Consider the following 23,942-nt stretch of genomic DNA (forward strand, 5'->3'; position numbering starts at 1 on the left):
TCGTTATCGTATGCACTAGACATCTTCCTGCTTCATTCCTAGACAATAAGAGGTTAGGTAAACTTACTTGAGAGTTCGGAGCCCACATCAGGTCGGAGGAGAGGACGGCTGTGTTCTCGCCAGATTCTGCGTCAAACGTTTCGTATTTGCGTTCGGAAATAAATGAACAGCGGGAAACCGTAAAAGTTAGCTCAACAAAAAATGGTTCAAATGGCTCTGACCACTATGGGACTCAACTGCTGAGATCATTAGTCCCCTAGAACTTAGAACTAGTTAAACCTAACTAACCTAAGGACATCACAAACATCCATGCCCGAGGCAGGATTCGAACCTGTGACCGTAGCGGTCTTGCGGTTCCAGACTGCAGCGCCTTTAACCGCACGGCCACTTCGGCCGGCAGTTAGCTCAACATTTGCTCGGCTGGTTGGTAAGCTCTTCAGAACATTTATGGAGAGTGCTATCGGACTGTTTTAGAGATGATTATCCGAAGTAAAGTTTCGTGCTCGGTTCATGTCGACCACACCAGTTTTCACTCTGAACACACACACACACACACACACACACTAGTATTTCAATATGGCGAGCCACGTTATCTGAAATCGTAACAAACTGCAGTCTCTGTCACAACGTTACGGTACTGGAGTACTTCAGCGGAGGTCGCAACTTTTTCTGCGGAAAACTGGTCCGTGGCACTGCAGCGGAAAGTTCGGCTTTAAAATTGCTTCCGCAGCTCGCCTAGCCTTGGGCCATCTGCGGCTCAATTCGACTCCGTTGGGCTTCACGTCAGCTGCAGAGTGTGCCATTCATTGTCCTTTGAAGATTTATCAGCTACGACTTAATAGTAATATTAAGAGAGGACGCTTCAAAGCAGAAATGGGATATTCGCTGCCGTAGAGGGTGAGTGTGTGCCCTCACGTTACATCAAATTTCATCTGAATTGGTTAATGTCGAGCTTCTAGAGACCCTGTGCTCTGCAGCTCACACGAAACTCAGGAAGCTCACTTTTAGTGACCAAAATGACATCGGCTGTAGAGTATTTATTTTAATATTCTGTGGATGTTTGTGTAGTTGGACATGGTTTGATTTTAATAACATGAAGCACATGCATCCACTTATGTATATACTACCATTTGTAGTACATGCCTTACAGACTGTTCATAAAGCAAAACTTACACTTAAGGTGTGTCGCTGGAAACATGAATGTGGCCCGATAGCGGTCTCGAATAATAAATTTAGAATACATTTTATACAATCGATGTCGACAATTTACTCGCCAAAAACGAAGTCCCTATATACTGTCCAAGTAACTAAAGTTTCTGTACACAAATAGAAAAACTATTTCAGGAAACTACGGTCACTCAACGGCTTTATAAGCAATCCCGCAATAACAGTTTGTGTGAAAACGAACGTAAGTATATTATATTAGCTATACTGCTACGAATGTAAGTTTCTAGTTCCCGTTAAATTTTTTCACAATTTCATCCATTCACAAGCCATCTCACATGACTGACTTACAAGGAAAATAACTGAAATGTACTGGTGCCTATTACGGGTAAAGTATATAATTCTTTTTATTGCGACGTTTACATTCTGCGAACTGATGGAACAATTTATGAAGTGGATAAGTGTCACATTTAAAAATCATTCAATTTAATTAACAAGTAAAGTATTCAGGACACATACTCATATTCTAGGCTATATGAGTATTTATTGGTTCTGAAAAAACAAGACGCATTGTTTACAACATTTCTGTCTGTAACACGGCAAAGAATCATCTGTTTCTTGATACTATCGATCCTTTTTACTACCGTGATTCCCTTCACAATTAATGTGGACGGATTCCTTTTACCGAAAGGTTTACTTTCTCGGAGGCATTTATAGCGCATGTGTATCAGTTTGAAGTGGATCATTGCAAAATAAACTCTATGACAAAAAAAAAAAAAAAAAAAAAAATACTCCACGAAAGAATTACCGGATGATATGGCAATCGATAGACGTGACGTGCATGTGCAAACAAACGAATTATTACAGTTTCAGAAAAACTGCATTATTTATCGAGGGGGAAGAGCTTCAAAAATGGCCGGCCAGAGTGACCGAGCGGTTCTAGGCGCTACAGTGTGGAACCGCGCGACCGCTACGGTCGCAGGTTCGAATCCTGCCTCGGGCATGGATGTGTGTGATGTCGTTAGGTTAGTTAGGTATAAGTAGTTCTAAGTTCTAGGGGACTGATGACCTCAGATTTTAAGTCCCATAGTGCTCATAGCCATTAGCTTCACAAATGGAGCAGGACAATAAAGCGTTGGTCTTTTTCTGGGCCTTAGGCAAACAATTATTCTCCTTGGTATTGATTGATAGAGTTTTTGGCTGTTCTGCTAAGGTATTTCATGTCAAATTCTGTCCAATTGCCGCTTTAGATCTTCAGAATTCCGAAATGGTTTAAGGGCTCTATCCATAATGCCCTCAACGTTCTCTACTGCTACCTGACAGACTACCTCACTCGAAAACGTAGGGCTTGGCAAGCACAAAGAGAAACAGTAAAATCTCTCGCCCTGTGCGGACTGGCATTATCTTGCTAAGCTGTAAGCCGAGAATGGCTTGCCACGAAGGGCAACAAACCGGGAAGGAGAATGTGGTCGACGTACCACTGTACTGTAAGGGTGCCACGAATGATGACCAAAGGTGCAAGTAATGGCGCCCCAGACCTTCACTTTTAGTTGTCGGGTCTTACGGTAAGCGTCGGTCAAGTTGGCATTCAGCGGCTGTCCAGGACGTCTCAAGATACATCCTTAGTGAATTCTACTTTGAACTTGTGTGTTGTTTGCGAACCGTGTACACAAATAGTGAATTTAAAGTGTCTGTTGAGGAACAAACTACTTTGGTATACCATAGGCGATGCGTGAACACTGAATTCCCATTGTGTTCTGACGTTACGTTTACGAACCGAATCTGTTAAGTTCAACTTTACCTCTCTCAAATAAACATATTCATTGACGTAAGTGGCGTTGAAGTTCACTTACAGGACGAACTTCCTATGTTCTCCGAAACTGGAATTTACTTTTTTTTTTTTTGACACAGAGTGAAAATTACTACCCGGCCGATGTGGCCGAGCGGTTCTAGGCGCTTCAGTTTGAAACCGCGCGAGCGCTACGGTCGCAGGTTCGAATCCTGCCTTGGCCATGGAAGTGTGTGATGTCCTTAGGTTAGTTAGGTTTAAGTAGTTCTAAGTTCTAGGGGACTGATGACCTTAGATGTTAAGTCCCATAATGTTCAGAGCCATTTGAACCATTTTGATATTTACTATATAATCTGACATTTACCCATCACTACTTTACGTATATGTTGCGCCTACTGAACACGTATCAATATGAGTAGAAAGTGAATAATCTGAATTGCTATTGGTAAACGGCTAGCCAACCTCAAGGAGATATAGTTTGCACTACAACGTCCTTGTATGTGCAGCTGAGGCACATGCGAACAGTTATCTACATCTACATCTACATCTACATCTATACTCCGCGAGCCACCTTACGGTGTGTGGCGGAGGGTACTTATTGTACCACTATCTGATCCCCCCTTCCCTGTTCCATTCACGAATTGTGCGTGGGAAGAACGACTGCTTGTAAGTCTCCGTATTTGCTCTAATTTCTCGGATCTTTTCGTTGTGATCATTACGCGAGATATATGTGGGCGGTAGTAATATGTTGCCCATCTCTTCCCGGAATGTGCTCTCTCGTAATTTCGATAATAAACCTCTCCGTATTGCGTAACGCCTTTCTTGAAGTGTCCGCCACTGGAGCTTGTTCAGCATCTCCGTAACGCTCTCGCGCTGACTAAATGTCCCCATGACGAATCGCGCTGCTTTTCGCTGGATCATGTCTATCTCTTCTATTAATCCAACCTGGTAAGGGTCCCATACTGATGAGCAATACTCAAGAATCGGACGAACAAGCGTTTTGTAAGCTACTTCTTTCGTCGATGAGTCACATTTTCTTAGAATTCTTCCTATGAATCTCAACCTGGCGCCTGCTTTTCCCACTATTTGTTTTATGTGATCATTCCACTTCAGATCGCTCCGGATAGTAACTCCTAAGTATTTTACGGTCGTTACCGCTTCCAATGATTTACCACCTATGGCATAATCGTACTGGAATGGATTTCTGCCCCTATGTATGCGCATTATATTACATTTATCTACGTTTAGGGAAAGCTGCCAGCTGTCGCACCATGCATTAATCCTCTGCAGGTCCTCCTGGAGTACGTACGAGTCTTCTGATGTTGCTACTTTCTTGTAGACAACCGTGTCATCTGCAAATAGCCTCACGGAGCTACCGATGTTGTCAACTAAGTCATTTATGTATATTGTAAACAATAAAGGTCCTATCACGCTTCCCTGCGCTACTCCCGAAATTACCTCTACATCTGCAGATTTTGAACCGTTAAGAATGACATGTTGTGTTCTTTCTTCTAGGAAATCCTGAATCCAATCACAAACCTGGTCCGATATTCCGTAAGCTCGTATTTTTGCACTAAACGTAAGTGCGGAACCGTATCAAATGCCTTCCTGAAGTCCAGGAATACGGCATCAATCTGCTCGCCAGTGTCTACGGCACTGTGAATTTCTTGGGCAAATAGGGCGAGCTGAGTTTCACATGATCTCTGTTTGCGGAATCCATGTTGGTTATGATGAAGGAGATTTGTATTATCTAAGAACGTCATAATACGAGAACACAAAACATGTTCCATTATTCTACAACAGATTGACGTAAGCGAAATAGGCCTATAATTATTCGCATCTGATTTATGACCCTTCTTGAAAATGGGAACGACCTGCGCTTTCTTCCAGTCGCTAGGTACTTTACGTTCTTCCAGCGATCTACGATAAATTGCTGATAGAAAGGGGGCAAGTTCTTTAGCATAATCACTGTAGAATCTTAAGGGTATCTCGTCTGGTCCGGATGCTTTTCCGCTACTAAGTGATAGCAGTTGTTTTTCAATTCCGATATCGTTTATTTCAATATTTTCCATTTTGGCGTCCGTGCGACGGCTGAAGTCAGGGACCGTGTTACGATTTTCCGCAGTGAAACAGTTTCGGAACACTGAATTCAGTATTTCTGCCTTTCTTCGGTCGTCCTCTGTTTCGGTGCCATCGTGGTCAACGAGTGACTGAATAGGGGATTTAGATGTCGCGACTTTACGCGCTATATAATTCAGCCGAGTATTTTTTTGTCGTAAATTGCTGTCAGGCCGTCGCAATTAGCGGTCAGGCAGTACATTATATTCTTTAATTGTAGTTTTCAAGTGTCATTATCACGTTCAATCTAAATTATGACCATGGTGGTGATTGTGAGTAGGAAGAGGTTCTCATTTCATACCTGGGAATGGAACTATCTGCGCAACTTTCTAGCTGCGTGTAATGAATGCGAATCACTCGGCCTGTGGAACCCGCGAAGATTTATGAATGCACGTGCCGCTCCCTGCGTTACGCCTCCAGCGGCCGGATTAATCGAATCAAGACTCTCCGTGGCGGAGCGGACTTGAATTCAACACGTCCACGGCTGCCAATTACTCACGGGAGCGTCTGGAAGTGCATCTGTCAGGGTGATGCACTGCAGACATGAAGAGCGAAACTTGAAATTTTTTTATCATTTCTCTCAGTGCTTTTCAATACAACTGAATTTTGGCAGATATCGCACGTTTTTCAGTCAGCTGTTGCTCTATCACTAATACGCGCATCAATCTATACGATTGTTTGCATGCATGTGTAGATAAGAGTGACGCCAAAGTTGATACACTGAGTGTGTATTTAACACGACTGCATTTCAGATCCTTGGACTCGATTATAATGTCAGGGCTATATCTTCAAATATTTTTCTGATGTAACAGACAACTACTGTGTTTTAAGCAGTTTCCGATGGTGCTCTTGTAAAATTATAGAGCGAAACCGTAAAATGTAAGACGTACTGGTTGCATACTGGCTGCCCTGATAAACTTCATTCTCAATTTATATTTTTGTGAGGTTTGACAATAATTTTGCAACTTGCCCAGCAAGTAAACAGCGGTAAGTCTATGGTATCTCATAATAAGTGCTTACTGTCTGCAGGTAAGACGTACTTGTAAGATGAAAATTTTGGATACAATTTAAAGTCTTAAAAATATGTCGTTATATAATGAATTCTACTCTGCTTTTGTAAATGATGAAAGTCTATGTGAATGCAGCTTGCCGCTAACTTGGTGTAATGTTTTGTCTGTACAGAAGTGTATCTGTCGCCTTTATCGCTCTTTCCCTCTCACACATAAATCGGTACAATAAAGTCAGGGCTTCGTGTTTTCTAGTTAGGCTGATCCGTGAAAAGACAGAGAAACAATTATGCTAATGGAGGAATCTCTCACTCTCTCTCTCTCTCTCTCTCTCTCTCTCTCTCTCTCTCTCCCTCTCTCCCTCTCTCTCTCTCTCTCTCTCTCTCTGTCCTTTATCTGTGTACAGTTCAAATATATTATTTACGTGAAATCAGCCTAGTAGAATCTCTGGTGGAGCCCTTCGTCTTAATATTCAGCGGCTAGCTTAGCCGCTGCCTGCCCACTGTTTGCTGTTGTGCTTTCGAGAAATCTACAACAATGTTGTCAAAATGCGAGGTACGCGCAAATTTTGATTTATTTCACCTGTAGGTTTAAAATTAAGACAAATTGTATTTCGACCAGTTAAGAGCTCAATTCAGATTATGTTCTGTTTAGTCAAAGGATAGCACACTAGCTTAAGTTGGATAACAGTTTGTGGGTACATACTTTTGGTAATATGTAGACTTTTATACAGCGGGAAGTAAGTTGGGCTAAATCTCATAGAGAAACAAGTATAGTAGGGAGATTACAAGTTGAAGTCTATCTTCAAGATACTCTCTGCTCAGTTTCTTCAGCATCTCTGAAACTCTTTGCCACATGTCTAACAATCCTATGACCATTCGTGCTGCACTTCTCTGTCTACGCTCAATATTCCCTATTTCGTACGAGTTCCACGCACTCGAGCAATATACTAATATGAGCTGCACAAGTGATTCGTAAGCAATCTACTTTGCAAACCGATTGCCCTTCCCCAGTATTCTACCAATGAAACTAACTCTACAATCTGCTTTACCCACAATTGAATATACGTGATAATTCCATTCCATATCCCTACACAGTGCTACACTCAGATAATTGTATGCATTGGTCGACTTCAACAGTCTCATTGATATTACAGTATTAGGATACCACGTTTTATCTTTTGTGAGATTCCACAATTTTACATTTTTTAACATTTAAAGCAAGTTAACAATCTTCGTACGGCTTTCAAATCTTATCATGATGTGATTTAATATTTACGCAGCTTCGTTTGGGCAGTATTTTATCATAGATAACTGCATCATGTAGGTATGTACTGAACTGGGAACCTAGAAAACACGAAGAGGCTCCGTCCCCGCCATAGTCCTCAGTGGTACACAACCCCACAACAGGCTACAGCCGTCCACCCATACCAACGCCGCCCTACACCGAACTCAGGGTTATCGTCCGGCGTTCGGCCCCTAGTGGATCCCCCCCCCCCCCCCCCCACCCACTAACATGTCGTTCCAGACGAGTGTAACCCCAATGTTTGCGTAGTAGAGTAATTATGGTAATTATGGTGTACGCGTACGTGGAGACAGTGCTTGCGCAGCAATCGCCGACATATTGTAACTGAAGTGGAATAAAGGGAACCAGCCCGCATTCGCCGAGGCAGATGGAAAACCGCCTGAAAACTGAAAAACTATCAACAAGCTTGCCGGCACACCGGACCTCGTCGCTAATCCGCCGGGCGGATTCGTGCCATGGACCGGCTCGTCCTCTCGCTCGGCAAGCAGTGCGTTAGACCGCACGGCTAGCAGGGCATGCCGAGGTTACTATCAATATTGTCCACAAGATCATTAAAATGAACATGATTGACACTGAGCAACATACTTCCAAGGGGCACACTCGAAGTTACTTCTGCATCTGATAATGACCCTCCACCCGAGATAACATGCTGTATCCTACCGAAAAGTCTTCAATCCAGTCACTAGTTTCACTTGGTACCCCATACGATGGTACTTTTGACTAAGTTTATGTGTAGTACTGAGTGAAATGAGTTTCTGAAATCAAGAAATACTTCATCTACCTGCTTGCCTTTGTCCAAAGTTTTCAGTAAGTCATGTGAGAAAACTGTGAGTAGGATTTCATATGATCGATGTTTAATTCTTAGAATACTGAGACATTACACATTTACCTTTCATGTATTTCATATCCTTTTCTCATGTCAATTTACTGGCGATCCAGAACAACGATACCTTCGTCACTCTCATAGTATTATTCGATATGCGACCAATTGTATAGAGTTGCATGTAATGCCTGATTAAAACTTCAGTACATCAGATTACAGTTAACGGAAGAGAAAAAAGTGGATGCGCCTGAACTTCAATAGAGCACTAGGGTGGAAGTTTCTTGACATCATCTCCTACCTCAGAAACAGATAGACTGAGGAAGGAGGGCACAGATAAACTGAAGTTATCGTCTGTGGCCTAAGTGATCTTAGACTGAAGTTACTCACTGGTCTGCTCTTTAATATTTATTGTGTAATAACGTAAGTAATACTTACTTACGATCGTGCGGGAAAATAAAGATATATGCAATGATTAGGTTGTATAATTAATGAAAAGGTACATAAAAGAATGGGGAAGATAAGAAAACTATGCAACATGTTGACTAAAGAAAGGGACAGATTGATCGGTCATATCCTGATTGAGCAGAATTATATTAATTTTTTACTTCTTGCTTTGATTAAAAAAGCAAAGTTGAGAAATTTGATATAATGAGAAACTACCTATGTGGAACCCGGTTGTTTGGGTAGTATTCTGCGTTGTTAGCATGTACTTGATGCGTAGACGGTCAAGTGAAACGCACTCGGCAAGCAAAACGTCTCGTATCCCTTTGGTTGCTTAAACGGTTCCCTCATGTGGAAGCGAATTAAATTTTGCCTCATAACTGGCTCCTGCCGCAGTGGAGAGAACCCCTGCGCAATTTGACGACCCAGACGGAAAAGGACAGAGAGCTGTAACAAAGGCTGTTGATTTCAGACTTCGATTCCTTGACATGCATATCTGCACGAGGCAGACCATTCGGTTTTGTAGCAGTTTTCATTTGTGACTAAATAATTACAATATTACATATTAATCCTATATCTGTGAATTTATTGTGAAATTATTTACATATTCTGAGTGGAATTGTGGTGTACAAATGAAGGGATTGTTTCAGTGGTGGTACAAGTCCATTTTTGTTCATCTTGAGATACAGAGTCCTAAAGTTAAATAAGCGTTGAAAAATCTGCACTTGACATACCAGAAATATTCAAGCATATTGCTTCTTGCTAGAGATGAACCTTTCTTTCTGTTTGTTTGGATCATTAATTTCAGAAGCATTATAGGCAGAAAAGTGGAACTAATGGACTTGTAATACTATTGAAATAAGCCCATCAAATTTGATCAAGAATGCGCAACATTAGTATTTTGTAAGTAATGTGGTGTCCTCTTCCAGTAATTTTGTGCATAATAATGGCCAATATGGTGTCAGATATCAGCCTAAGTCTTTACAGTAGTGATTCCGTAGTGAAATGTAAACTTTCACGGCTGAAAATACCACAATTAATAAAATAATCTTGGCAATTATGTCATGGTTGAATGGACTCCACACTAAAACCCAACGTTTCATCCCGACCTGTGGAAGACATTTTCAAGGGGGATCGTAGCTTCTTTGAGTGTTCGATTCACACTCTGGCTAGCCACTAACATGCCACGTGGAGTGGCCGTGCGGTTTGAGGCGCCATGTCACGGATTCGGCGTTCCTCTCGCCGGAGGCTTCAGTCCTACCTCGGGCGTGTGTGTGTGTGTGTGTGTGTGTGTGTGTGTGTGTGTGTGTGTGTGTTTTGGTCCTAGCATAAATTAAGTTAATTTACGTAGTACGTAAGTCTAGGAACTGATGATCTCAGCAGTTTTGTCCCTTAGCAATTCACACACATCTGAACATTTTAGCTACTGACTACCGAAAAATTCCGTTTACGCTTGTTCCCGCGCCGTGTCGTGACGTCAAATGCTCGGAATAATCGAACGCAATTGGCCGCCGTCTTTTCCCGTCTTCCGCTGTTGCTGTCACCCATGATGAAAGAATGGTATACGTTTTCTTGAGCACTGGGTTCCATACGTAATTCAATTTCGTGCCTTCCTCCTTTCTACTGAAATTTCTGGGGTGTTTAACAATCTCTATGGCCTCTGTCTACAGCCTTTCATGGTAGCCGCTAACGGCATGTGGCTGCCAGCAAGGGAATCATATCAAAATTAGTATGGTGGCCTCCTGGCTGCAAAGTACGTTCCGCAACAGCTGACTTGCGAATCTTCGCCCTTCTGTAGCTATCGTTGCGCTCTTTTGACCGTTTTTTTTTTTTTTTTTTTTTTTTTTTTTGTAGTACCCATACACCCCTCCCCATAACTACATGGAATGCTACAAATTCCAGTTTTTCCAGCGCTTTGCGAGCATACTGGGCGAAATTTTGGGAGATCCTACATCATCATGGCAGGTTTGTAGATTACCGCGATGTTGCGTTTTTTCATGATTTTTTCTATGTGGTCTATAACATCCTAAGTGAAAGGCAGAATAATTTCGATTTCGCAGGCGCTTGTCTTCCCTATGATTTTTGTGTGGTTGTCTTAACGCTTATATGAATTCAGTGGACTAATAACCACTCCTGAGAAATGCGCTGGTGATGTGTTTTGATGTCGCGTCACGCAACTCTGGCGCGCAGATGTCCCTTGCTCTGTCCAACAATGATTTTATGGTGCCTCGCTTTTATTGTGGGTGGTGGCTCGAATCCCGGTGTAGGTAACGATGTGTGTTCACGATTATTCGGTGAAATACGTGGTCTTCTTTCTAGAAGAATAGCACGTGAACAAAATTTAACCTTCCATGTGGCTCCTCCTCCGTGGTAAACTGAATATTATTACTAATTATTTCATCTTCAGACGTGAGTGAAATACACTACTGGCCATTAAAATTGCTACACCAAGAAGATGACGTGCTACATACGCGAAATTTAACCGACAGGAAGAAGAGGCTTTGATATGCAAATGATTAGCTTTCCAGAGCATTCACACAAGGTTGGCGCCGGTGGCGACACCTACAGCGTGCTGACATGAGGAAAGTTTCCAACCGATTTCTCATACACAAACAGCAGTTGACCGGCGTTGCCTCCTGGTGAAAACTTCTTGTGATGCCTCGTGTAAGGAGGAGAAATGCGTGCCATCACATTTCAGACTTTGATAAAGGTCGGATTGTAGCCTATCGCGATTGCGGTTTATCGTATCGCGTCATTGCTGCTCGTGTTGGTCGATATCCAATGACTGTTAGCAGAATATAGAATCGATGGGATCAGGAGGGTGATACGGAATATCGTGCTGGATCCTAACGGCCTCGTATCACTAGCAGTCGAGATGACAGGCATCTTATCCGCATGGCTGTAACGGATAGTGCAGCCACGTCTCGATCCCTGAGTCAACAGAGGGGGACGTTTGCAAGACAACAACCATCTGCACGAACAGTTCGATGACGTTTGCAGCAGCATTGACTATCAGATCGGAGACCATGGCTGCGGTTACCCTTGACGCTGCATCACAGACAGGAGTGCCTGCGATGGTGTACTCGACGACGAACCTGGGTGCACGAATGGGAAAACGTTATTTTTTCGGATGAATCCAGGATCTGTTTACAGCATCAATATGGCTGCATCTGTGTTTGGTGACATCGCGTTGAACGCAAATTGGAAGCATGTATTCGTCATCACCATAGTGGGGTATCACCCAGCGTTACAGTATGGGGTGTCAATGGTTACACGTCTCGGTCACCTCTAGTTCGCATTGACGGCACTTTGAACAGTGGATGTTACATTTCAGATGTGTTACGACCCGTGGCACTACCCTTCATTCGAGCCCTGCGAAACCCAACATTTCAGCAGGATAATGCACGACAGCATGTTGCAGGTCCTGTACGGGTCTTTCTGGATACCGAAAATGTTCGACTGCTGCCCTGGCCAGCACATTCTCCAGATCTCTCACCAATTCAAAACGTCTGGTGAAAGGTGGCCGAGCAACTGGCTCGCCACAATACGCCAGTCACTACTCTCGATGAACCGTGGTATCGTGTTGAAGCTGCATGGGCAGCTGTACCTGTACACGGCATCCAATCTTTGTTTGACTCAATGCCCAGGCGTATCAAGGTCGTTATTACGGCCAGAGTTGGTTGTTGTGGGTACTGATTTCTCAGGATCTATGGACCCAAATTGCGTGAAAATGTAATCACATGTCTCTTCTAATATAATATATTTGTCCAATGAATACCCGTTTATCATCTGCATTTCTTCTTGGTGTAGCAATTTTAATGGCAAGTAGTGTAAAGTGGGCTATAATCGTGCGCTGCTTCTGCTTTATGGGATGGACATCTTTACACGAGTCGATGTGAGTGGAATAAAACTTGCGATGCGTGAACTCTTACTTAGGGGGCAACCGACAGCACCCTGTCTTATTCGACAGTAATGATGACTGGAAAGTAAGACTGCGAATGTAACCGTGTTGCTGAAACTTTCGGAGAGCCACTAATGTAATGAAGCGATACGAACGCGCTTGTCTTTGTGGCGAGGCGACAGCCGCGGACAAATACGTATTGTGAGGGAGTGAAAACGCACCCTCGGACGGGCGCCAAGCCTCTGATGAACAGAAGGGGTGGCGAGCTCGCAGTGGATTGTTCCACTGTGCAACAAGCGCGCCCCGGCGCGCGCCCTCATTTGATTAAAAAGCCATCACGGGCAGCGCGGCGGCGGAGCTACGCGTGTGCACCGGCGGCAGGCGAGCAGCCTGCAGCGCTTTGCGCCTCCATATTCATCACTGCTTCTGGCCCACTGCACCTGTCCTGGATTAGCACGATTATTAAAGTGGATTCCAGGGCTCATTGGTGTGCACGCCCTACAAGGGGAACGCAAATGAATTTTGCGACTGCATAGATACATCTCAGCAGCACCAGCCATTGCGTATAATCAAGAACGAGTTTCGAAAACACGGTCATCACGGTGCTTTCAATACCTCCGGTGGTCATTAAAGGATAGGTACAATTTTTGGTTCAAATGGCTCTGAGCTCTATGGGACATAACATCTGAGGTCATCAGTCCCCTAGAACGCAGAACTACTTAAACCTAACGAAACTAAGGATATCACACACATCCATGCCCGAGGCAGGATTCGAACCTGCGACCGTAGCGGTCGCTCGGTTCCAAACTGTAGCGCCTAGAACAACTCAGCCACTCCGGCCGGCTACACTTTTTGATGTACGTGGTGTTTGATTATAATGTACTGAGGTGACAAAAGCCACGGGATACCTCGTGATATTGTGTCGGATGCCTTCTTGCCCGGCGTAGAGCATCAACTCGACTAGCACAGACTAAATAAGTCGCTTGAGGTCCTTTGGAAAGATACTGAGCCACGCTGCTTGTACAACTGTCCATAACCGAGAAAGTATTGTCGGTGGCGGATTTATTGAACGAACTGACCTATCTATGGAAAAAAAATGGAAATGAGCGTTCGGCGTCATCGACCGGGAGGCCCCTACGGGACAGGTCCGCCCGCCTTGGGTGACCTGCGCGCGGATGGGGATGAAATGATGATGTAGACAACGCAACACCCAGTCGCAGAGCGGAGAAAATCCCCGACCCAGCCAGGAATGGAACCCGGACCCCTTAGTACGGTAGTCCGTGACGCTGACCATTCAGCTATCGGGGCAGACACCTATCTATTATATACCATAAACGTTCGATGGGATTCATGTAGGGCAATCTGTGTCGCCAAATCATTCGCGTGAATTGTCCAGGCCGGCCGGAGTGGCCGAGTGGTTCTAGGCGCTTCAGTCTGAAACCGCGCGACCGCTACGGTCACTGGTTCGAATTCTGCCTCGGGCATGGATGTGTGTGATGTCCTTAGGTTAATTAGGTTTAAGTAGTTCTAAGTTCTAGGGGACTGATGACTTTAGCTTTAAGTCCCATAGTGCTCAGAACCATTTGAACCATTTTGTGAATTGTACAGAATGTTCTTTAAACCAATCGCGAACAGTTGTGGCCTGGTGACATGGAGCATTGTCACCATCCACAGAAATACGATCGTTCTCTGGGAACATGACGTCCATGAATGGTTGCAAATGGTCCGCAACTAGTCGATGAATTAGAGGACCCAGTCCATATGATGTAGATACAGCCCATACGGTTAAGGAGCCACTGTCAACTTGTACAATGCGTTATTGACAAATTGGGTTCACAGCTTCGTGTGGTCTACGCCACACTCGAACCATGCCATCACCTCTCACCACTCGCGTCGGTTGTCTGCTGCCATTGCCCATTAACGCCAAATTTCGCAGCACTGTCCTAACGGAAACGTTCGTCATACGTCCGAAATTTGATTTCTGTCGTAATTTCACGCATTGTTGCTTGTTTATTAGCACTGACAACTCTACCCCAACGCCGCTACTCTTGATCCTTATGTGAGGCCGTCGGTCCCTTTGTTGTCTTTAGCGAGAGACCATGCCTGAAATTTGGTGTCCTCGGCACAAATGGTTCAAATGGCTCCGAGCACTACGGGACTTAACTTCTGGGGTCATCACTCACCCAGAACTTAGAACTACTTAAACCTAAGTAACATAGGGACATCACACACATCCACGCTCGAGGCAGGATTCCTACCTGCGACCGCAGCAGTCGCGCGGTTCCGGACTGAAGTGCCTAGAAATTCTCGGCCACCGCGGCCGGCTTCTCGGCACAGTTTTGGCACTATGGATGTCGGAATATTGAACTACAGGACGATTTACGAAATGAAAATGCTTCCAGCTTCAATTACCATTTTCCGTTAATGGTCTGTTAATTTCCGTCATGCGGCCATAATCACGCCGGAAATCAATCAAACGTATCACGTGAGTACAAATAACAGCTCCGTCAATACACTGCCCTTTTATACCTTGTGTAAGCGATAGTACCGACATCTGTAAATGTGCCTATCGCTATCCCATGACTTTTGTCACCTCAGTGTAGGTATAAACAAAAGGAGAGAAAAGAGGATTATAAAACAAGCAAATAATCCCAGCAAATACCCAGTGATGGAATCATTTATTGCGTCACGAATTATTACGCCATAATTTAGTTTTCGGTGCCTGTTTGCTTTAGTTTATATGAGTCCAGTGCTCTTACATCGCTGGTTACATATTCTTGCCTTTATTGTTTCATTTTGTATCACATTTTTCCAACAATGTCCAGCTCCTTGTTGCCACTGTTTCATCTACTACGAAGCAGTGTTGTTACAGTCGTTTTGTGTTGTCGTATTGAAGTTAAAAGATGGGCAAGTTAGTGGAATTAACGTCAAAGAAGAAAGCTGCTATACGTGGTTATGCATCAGTTAGTCTCAGCACAAGAGAGATAAGTTTAACCACTTTACAATAGGGATAACTGTTATCGTTGAAGCAACCGGTTTCCCGTTACATCGTTTTCTTTTCACGTCAGCTTGACCCGACTATTAAAACCGCTCGCATTGACCATTTCCTGTTTTTCATATATAGTATTTCCTGCACTAAACGTAGAAATCGAGCGAAGATTGAAACATTGTGTCTCACACAATTTCAAGATATATAGAATCAAAATATTAAATTAAGTACGGAAATAAAAGGAAACTTCCTCCGTCCACCGTTCGCTGTTTCTCAGGAAAAGGTAATAAGTGACTGAAGACTACAAAGAATCACCAGTATTTCTCTACTGATAGTAATTTTTTGAAACTCTGCTCAAAAGTAAATGTGTAACCGTAGATTACACCATTATTTGGGTATTACGAGTAATCAGTGCTAAAGGGTTGAAGAAGAACTCTATTTTTCTTTTTAATTTGTTCGCTTTCAATGGTTACAAGCAGATAAACAAATATTATGTAGATAAAGGCAACCGATCAGCCACTTTTTACAGTTACTATGTACTTTGAATTTATTACTGGTATCAGAATTCCCTTCCTTATTTTATTATTTCATTAAATGCCAGACGAATCCTTAATCTTTTAAAGCAAGTGAAGCACTGAACTGTCTTGCTAAGTCACTCCTTAAAAATATTTCCAGACTAGGGTTGGTGGCATTCTGCAGCGTAACAGGTGGCCGGTGACCTCAGCGAGAAACTACCCTATGAGGGCAAGTCTTGCATACAACACGTACAGCCGTATCTTACACGACACGCGCCAACTGGGACATTAGTGTTCAAATGGCTCCAAGCACTATGGGACTTAACATCTGAGGTCATCAGTCCCCTAGACTTAGAACTACTTAAAACTAACTTACCTAAGGACATCACACACATCCAAGCCCGAGGCAGGATTCGAACCTGCGACCGTAGCAGCAGCGCGGTTCCGGACTGAAGCGCCTACAACCACTCGGCCACAGCGGCCGGTGGACGTTAATGTCTCAGCTATACTTTACCAATTGTTATACCATCCGTTTATTGCTCGTTTCAGTCAGCATTGTTATTAAAAGAGCACTGATCAATTTTCCTATTTTTTTTGTAAAAACGCAATATTTCAAACCAATGGATATTTCGTTATTAAATGCTATTCTTTTCGTAAACAAAGAGTTATGTAGAAACGAAAAATTTTAGCACTGCTGATATGGCTACTTGAAATTTGGGCTTTTTAAGCAAATGTTAAAACCGAGAACAAAAAAACTACCGAAACCTACCGAGTATTCAGAACGAAAGCGCCGGTATCGGTTTTAAGCTGGTGGTTTTTCCCATCCTTAGAGTGCAATTTCGAGGTTGCTGAAAAAATGCCAGGAGAAACGGAATTTTGATGGTGAGCAAGGAAGAGGTAGGAAAAGGATGTCTACTGTAGGAAAACATACGATATTGAACAGGCTTTCTCTCATGGATTGTCATCCGTCATCAACTGAACTAAAGCGAGAATGCGAAGAAATTTGTGACATCTCACTAACCAGTAGAACTAATAGAGACAAGACTCCTGGAAGCTTGACTCGTTGCCTGTCGACATAGAAAGAAGCCTTTATCGATAAAAGCAATGTGACAACAGCGTATAACATGGGAAAAGGCACATGTGACATGGACGCCGAAGATGTGTAATAGAATAATCTTTTCAAATGAGTCTAAACTGTATCTGCATTGCTCTGGTGGCAAAGTGTTCGTGCATTGCAGAGCAGGTGACGAATTTTTGCATTCGTGTATAAAACGAACAACCACACATCCAACAGGACAGATGGTCTGGGGATGCACATAGTAGGTCATCTGGATTCCATTTAGCGGTACAGCCAATGCAGATCTATACATCTACACCATTGAAAGGAAACTTATGACCACAACACGACACAAGTTTGGAGGTGTTTCCAGTTGAATTTTTCAGGATGATTTTGTTCCTCGTCGCATCGCGTTGGAGATAAGTCCTGTGATCAATGTTTGTATCAAGCATGAAGGAGATGATGTTCCAACTTAACTGTTACTCATTTCTACATTTCAGGTAAAAACTTTCGTTAGACAAAATTGACACGTAAGGTCTGTGAAGGCCCAACGGTACCTACCACTCACAGTGTCATCCTCACAAGGGAACCTCCCCATCCCACCCCTCTCAGATTTAGTTATAACTTGGCACAGTGGATAGGCCTTGATAAACTGAACACAGATCAATTGAGAAAACAGGAAGAAGTTGTGTGGAACTGCGAAAAAATAAGCAAAATATACAAACTAGTCATCAGTCTTGGCCACATAGGCAACATAAAGGAGAACGTGAGCTCAGTAGCGCCGTGGTCCCGTGGTAGAGTGAGCAGCTGCAGAAGGAGAGGTCCTTGGTTTAAGTCTTCCCACGAGTTAAAATCTTACTTTCTTTATTTTTGCATAGTTATTATCTGTCCGTTCGTTCATTGACGTCTCTGTTCACTGTAATAAGTTTAGTGTCTGTGTCTTGCGACCGCATCGCATAACCGTGCGATTAGTAGACGAAAGGACGTGCCTCTCCAATCGGAACCGAAAACATTTGATCGCAAGGTCATAGCTCAACCGATTCCTCCACAGGAAAACACATCTGATATAATCTATACGACACTGGTGACGGCATGTGCGTCATATGACAGGAATATGTTGTCGACCCACTTAACTTGTACACTTGGCGAATGGGTAAAAAGATTCTTCTACCTTGCCCGATTTAGATTTTCTTGTGGATGTAATAATCACTCCCAAAAAAGTGATGAAAACATAAGTTTGTCACATAAACTGAAAATAAAAAATTAAAGTTTTCACTCGATGGAAGATTTGAACCAAGGACCTTTCGATCCGCAGCTGCTCACGTTACCACGAGACCACGGCGCTGCTGCGGTGCCGGTGTCCTTAATGTTGCCTATCTTGCCATGAACTACTCAGTTTGTATATTTTGCTTATTTTTTCACAGTTCCACGCAACTTCTTCCTGTTTTCTCAATTGATCTGTGTTCAGTTTTTCAAGGCCTATCCACTGTGCCAACTTATAACTAAATCTGAGGGGGGTGCGATGGGGAGGTTCCCTTGTCAGTGGAAGAGGCGCCTCTGGAAGCGGTTATGGAGGGGTATGTGGTCAGCACACTGCTCCCCTGCCCATTGTCAGTTTTCGTGACCGGAGTGGCTAATCTTTAGTGCTTAGATGGCCTCACAAGAGCTTGCCAACAGCGCTCGCCAAACCGCGACGTCACACATGTCACACATCCAAGACCTAGCCAAGCCCGATAAGCCTGAAGTTCGGTGATCTGAAGGGAACCGGTGTTACCACTGCGGCAAGGCTGTTGGCACATGGCGGACCGACCAAGCAGTAAATGGTAGCAGTGGATTCAGATGACGTAACTGTATATGTACGAACACTAAAATTAATATGCCGTGTTCCTTCCGAGATTAATACTAATGGTTCACAAAAGAAAAACAAATCGTATAACATATACATTTCCACCCGGTTCTTTAAGAAAGTGTTAAAGTGTAAATAACTCATTTTATATGAGTAAATCAATAGAATAAAATAACTGATATAAGCTATTGTGCATACTTGCTTCCAATAGAAACAGAGGGCTCTAAATTGCTCTGAGCACTATGGGACTTAACATCTGAGGTCATCAGTCCCCTAGATTTAGAACTACTGAAACCTAAATAATCTACGGACATCACACACATCCTTGTCCGACGCAGGATTCGAACCTACGACCGTAGCAGCAGCGCGGTTCCTGACTGAACCGCCTAGAACCGCTCGGCCGCAGCGACGGGCTAGAAACAGAGGACAATCAGCTCAATTTATCTAAGATATTGAATGATTACAATAAAAATGCTAAATTATAGAAGATAGTGCAAAAAAAATGGTTCAAATGGCTCTGAGCACTATAGGACAAAACTTCTGAGGTCATGAGTCCCCTAGAACTTAGAACTACGTAAACTTAACTAACCTAAGGACGTCACACACATCCATGCCCGAGACAGGATTCGAACCTGCGACCGTAGCAGTCGCGCGGTTCCAGACTGTAGCGCCTAGAACCGCTCGGCCACTTCGGCCGGCAAGATATTGCAATAAATTATTCCAACAGTGTAGATCCGGAAATCAATTGTTTCCGCGATACGGCCACATTTTCTATCTGGCCGACTTACTGGTCATGTGTACCTTCATTTCCTGCAACATAAGCTAATCGATTATTTGGATAAAGTTTCTTACGGTAAAATGATGAGTATGTGGAACATGCATAGTAATGTACTGCGACACTTTTATGTGGGTAATACGTAACACGAATCATCTGCAACAGCTGTATCGGTCGTATCTCGCTAATAACGTAGTCTCTCACGTCGCCCCACTTGAGCCCTTTTTTAATATTTTTGTGTTGACATACATAAACGCTGAGGTGTATTCCAGACCGTTTAATAGAGTGGATGGATTTCGAGAACGCATTCTGGGTGATTGTCAGTGTATTCGGAACACACGATATTTGAAAGTGTACGGGCATCCATGAGGAGACCTGCTGAGGACTGCCTTCACAGTGAAGGTGGCCATATGGAACAACAGCTGCGTGTTTGTCCTCAACTGTATGTGCACTATGGATCCCCGGATTTCCTTTTATAAGGTGTTCATGCACTTAGCCGTAATACGTCGTATCCGGGAAACTACTGTTTTTCAGACCTATGTTCGACGGGATTATTTGCTTGTTTCATTGCCTGTATACAAGGGCTGCTTACAGCTGAACACTAGTTCTCCACATAGCTGCCGTCCACATTCAGTCATTTAGCATCTCGTGACAAGAGCTTCTTTATCTGTTCATCAGTGAATGATGTCGACTGGTGCTTTTGCCAGACACGTCTTGGGTGGTCTAAGGGGCTCAGTTCGAAGCAAGACTTATCACAGATGACAATTCTACTTCAGTCAATGAGGTTCCAGACCGAATGTGCCCAACACCTGTACAAATGGGCTTGGTGCTGTACAGAGGTCACTGGTAGTCTACGTAAAGTTCACCGTGAACTCAGCCATCTGGTTCTTGCGGTAACTGAAGCTACAGTTGCGCATCGGGTCGATGATAATGATGAGTCCGGGCCTCTAAGTGTCTCTTTGATAATTGCTCGCTCCGCTTGTTCAGTTGTCTCTTCAGATAGCCTGCTTCTTACTTGATGCTGGGATTGGCCGTAGGTCATCCATTCCTGCCAACATCGTCGAATAGTGGCAGAGCTCTTATTCAAACGTCGACCAATTAGCCGGCTACTCCTGTCTGCACGTCCTTTCTCAAATGCTGATTTCCGTGTATGCTGTTCACGCGCCTCTCTGCGAGGCATAGTTAACGTCCAGCTGAGTATACGGAATGAAATTCGCAAAGAGTTAATGCCCTGGTATCTGCATGTCCCCAGTTTACTATCCTAGCCAGCTGCGCTATGTAAATGCACTGCAGCTTGATATATTTATCCATCGGCGACGAAAGTTTACAGGTTTGCATTTTTTGTGGATACTTGCACGAACATCAATTTGTGAACAGTTTGTATGAGTCTCCGATGTAGGTGGTTTTTTTGTCTTGAAATGTTTATATGAACCACCCTGAGCAGAAAACTCTTGCAATATAATCAAATTGCATGGATAAAATAATTTATTGTAAACATAATGGTCATGACACATTGTCCCTGGCAGGTGGTGGCACAAATGAGATTAAGAACATATACGACACACTCAATAAACTGGACAGAAATACACTACTGGGCTTTAAAATTGCTACACCACGAAGATGACGTGCTACAGACGTGAAATTTAGCCGACAGGAAGAAGATGCTGTGGTGTGCAAATGATTTGCTTTTCAGAGCATTCACACAAGTTTGGCACCGGTGGCGACACCTACAACGTGCTGATATGAGGAAAGTTTCCAACCGATTTCTCATACGCAAACAGTAGTTGACCGGCGTTCCCTCCTGGCGAAACCTTCTTGTGATGCCTCGTGTAAGGAGGAGAAATGCATACCATCACATTTCAGACTTTGATAAAGGTCGGATTGTAGCCTATCGCGATTGCGGTTTATCGTATCGCGTCATTGCTGCTCGTGTTGGTCGATATCCAATGACTGTTAGCAGAATATGGAATCGATGGGTTCAGGAGGGTAATACGGAATGTCGTGCTGTATCCTAAAGGCATCGTATCACTAGCAGTCGAGATGACAGGCATCTTATCCGCATGGCTGTAACGGATAGTGCAGCCACGTCTCGATCCCTGAGTCAACAGATGGGGACGTTTGCAAGACAACAACCATCTGCACGAACAGTTCGATGACGTTTGCGACTATCAGATCGGAGACCATGGCTGCGGTTACCCTTGACGCTGCATCACAGACAGGAGCGCCTGCGATGGTGTACTCGACGACGAACCTGGGTGCACGAATGGGAAAACGTCATTTTTTCGGATGAATCCAGGTTCTGTTTACAGCATCATGATGGTCGCATTCGTGTTTGGTGACATCGTGGTGAACGTACATTGGAAGCGTGTATTCGTCAACGCCATACTGGCGTATCCCGGGCGTGATGGTATGGGGTGCCACTGGTTACACGTCTCGGTCACCTCTTTTTAGCATTGACGGCACTTTGAACAGTGGACGTTACATTTCAGATGTGTTACGACCCGTGGCTCTACCCTTCATTCGATCCCTGCGAAACCCAACATTTCAGCAGGATAATGCACGACAGCAAGTTGCAGGTCCTGTACGGGCCTTTCTGGATACCGAAAATGTTCGACTGCTGCCCTGGCCAGCACATTCTCCAGATTTCTCACCGACTGAAAACGTCTGTTGAATGGTGGCCGAGCAACTGGCTCGTCACAATACGCCAGTCACTACGCTTGATGAATTGTGGTATCGTGTTGAAGCTGCATGTGCATCTGTAGCAGTGCACGCCATCCAAGCTCTGTTTGACTCAATGCCCAGGCGTATCAAGGCCGTTATTACGGCCGGGGTTGGTTGTTGTGGGTACTGATTTCTCAGGATCTATGCACCCAAATTGCGTGAAAATGTAATCACATGTCAGTTCTAGTATAAAATATTCGTCCAGTGAATACGCGTTTATCATCTGCATTTCTTCTTGTTGTAGCAATTTTAATGGCCAGTAGTGTATAAAATACAATGTTGACTATGAAGACAAGGGTAACATCTGCTTGGCAGACCTAAATATCAATGAAGTGAATATTTTGCCCACGTTCAAAATCCAAAGGAAAGAAACAACAACAAACACCACAATAGGCAGCTTATACTGCCACCCCACGACACACCAATACGCTGACTGCAGAGCACTAGTTAAAAGATAGCTATAGAACCAGTGGCTGAACATGGAAACCTTGACGAAGTCAGTAGAATCAAACAAACAGCTGCAGCAAATGGCTACAATGAAACACCTATTGATAACTTTACAAAAAAACGATAAGAAACCAACTGCCAGACGGAAAATTAAAAAGAAACGCACTGCTTGCATCCAGGAAAACTATCCTAAAAAGCTGCGAAAATGTCCAGACCGCTCAAAGTTAACACTGCCTTCACAACACGTAACAAGCTACAACACACTAAGAGACAAGATAAGCACGCAGACAAATAAACACAAGCAATGTGGCATTTATAAAATGGTAACTGCGTGCAAAGCCCTCTATGTTTGCTAAACTGGGACACACTTCCAGAAAAGGAACAGGATATGCTTTAATGCTTAATACAATAATTGTAGTAAAACAGCAGTAGCCAGTCACATAAATGACACTGGCCACTCATTCCATGTTATCGTGGATGATTTTTAAATGTCACATAAGATGGATAACGACACCAAATGGACTTGTGTGAAGAATTCGAGATTAATGGCACAGTGCAAAGTACATAGTAACACGTTACTAAATGATAACCCACAAAGTAAAAAATATTAATTTCTTCAAAAACTTCACCAATCTTGAACGGTTAGTTTACTGAAAATACTGTCTTTAAGAATAGAAAAATGACTTCACCAAGTAATAGTACTATCTAATATGTGCCATGGCCTAAATACATCTAGATAGAGAAGCATTCATTTTCACCGTATGTTACTATCTTGGCAGTTGAATCTAGTTCACCCGAGCAGCTAAGACTGTTTGAGATAATGTTAACATCTGTAGGTGAAAGTGCTATCTGTTTTTCACCGTGCTCTATGCGCCAGGTAACCAAATGTTTAACAAAAGTGTAAGTAAGCGTAGCAAAGAAATAATCTAAACAGGCAAATTACTTAATATACAAACGTCACTGGCACACATAGCAAATGAACATAATTACACTTCACTTTAATATAACGTAGAGGAGAGCCACGAAAAGAGGTCAAGGCGGGTA

Source organism: Schistocerca serialis, chromosome 1 (genome assembly GCF_023864345.2).
Source record: "Schistocerca serialis cubense isolate TAMUIC-IGC-003099 chromosome 1, iqSchSeri2.2, whole genome shotgun sequence".
In the NCBI taxonomy this organism is placed as follows: domain Eukaryota; kingdom Metazoa; phylum Arthropoda; class Insecta; order Orthoptera; family Acrididae; genus Schistocerca; species Schistocerca serialis.